General features: G+C 36.5%; 1 non-coding gene across 1 annotated transcript; it reads left to right on the forward strand.

Annotated features, from left to right (window-relative positions):
- The first annotated feature begins 202 nt into the window (after nucleotides 1-202).
- On the forward strand, nucleotides 203-309 carry LOC120097644 (U6 spliceosomal RNA). Its single transcript, XR_005495191.1, has one exon. It is a non-coding gene; the product is annotated as a U6 spliceosomal RNA (small nuclear RNA).
- Nucleotides 310-825: the final 516 nt, after the last annotated feature.

Genomic DNA, 825 nt, shown 5'->3' on the forward strand with positions numbered 1-825 from the left:
AATTACAAAAGCTATACCCAATTCCAACTTGAATAAAATAAAAATGCCCAAATAAAACAATAGTGGAAAAATTGGGCTTAAATACAAGTGTTGACATTAACAACAACAACAACAATAACAACAACAACTGAATTAATTGAGAGCATTTGTGACAGAAAGAATAAGTTTAACAGTATAGTAAAGGCATATATAAATGGAACACGTGCTCGCTTCGGCAGCACATATACTAAAATTGGAACGATACAGAGAAGATTAGCATGGCCCCTGCGCAAGGATGACACGCAAATTCGTGAAGCGTTCCATATTTTTATATAACGGGAAGCAATAATCACTATTCCTTAATATCTCTCAATATCAATGGCCTCAACTCCCCAATAAAAAGACATAGATTAACAAACTGGATACGCAACGAGGACCCTGCATTCTGCTGCCTACAGGAAACACACCTCAGAAACAAAGACAGACACTACCTCAGAGTGAAAGGCTGGAAAACAACTTTCCAAGCAAATGGTCAGAAGAAGCAAGCTGGAGTAGCCATTCTAATATCAAATAAAATCAATTTCCAACTAAAAGTCATCAAAAAAGATAAGGAAGGACACTTCATATTCATCAAAGGAAAAATCAACCAAGATGAACTCTCAATCCTAAATATCTATGCCCCAAATACAAGGGCACCTACATATGTAAAAGAAACCTTACTAAAGCTCAAAACACACATTGCACCTCACACAATAATAGTGGGAGATTTCAACACCCCACTCTCATCAATGGACAGATCATGGAAACAGAAATTAAACAGTGATGTAGACAGACTAAGAGAAGTCA

The sequence above is a fragment of the Rattus norvegicus genome, chromosome 16 (assembly GCF_036323735.1).
Source record: "Rattus norvegicus strain BN/NHsdMcwi chromosome 16, GRCr8, whole genome shotgun sequence".
NCBI lineage: Eukaryota > Metazoa > Chordata > Mammalia > Rodentia > Muridae > Rattus > Rattus norvegicus.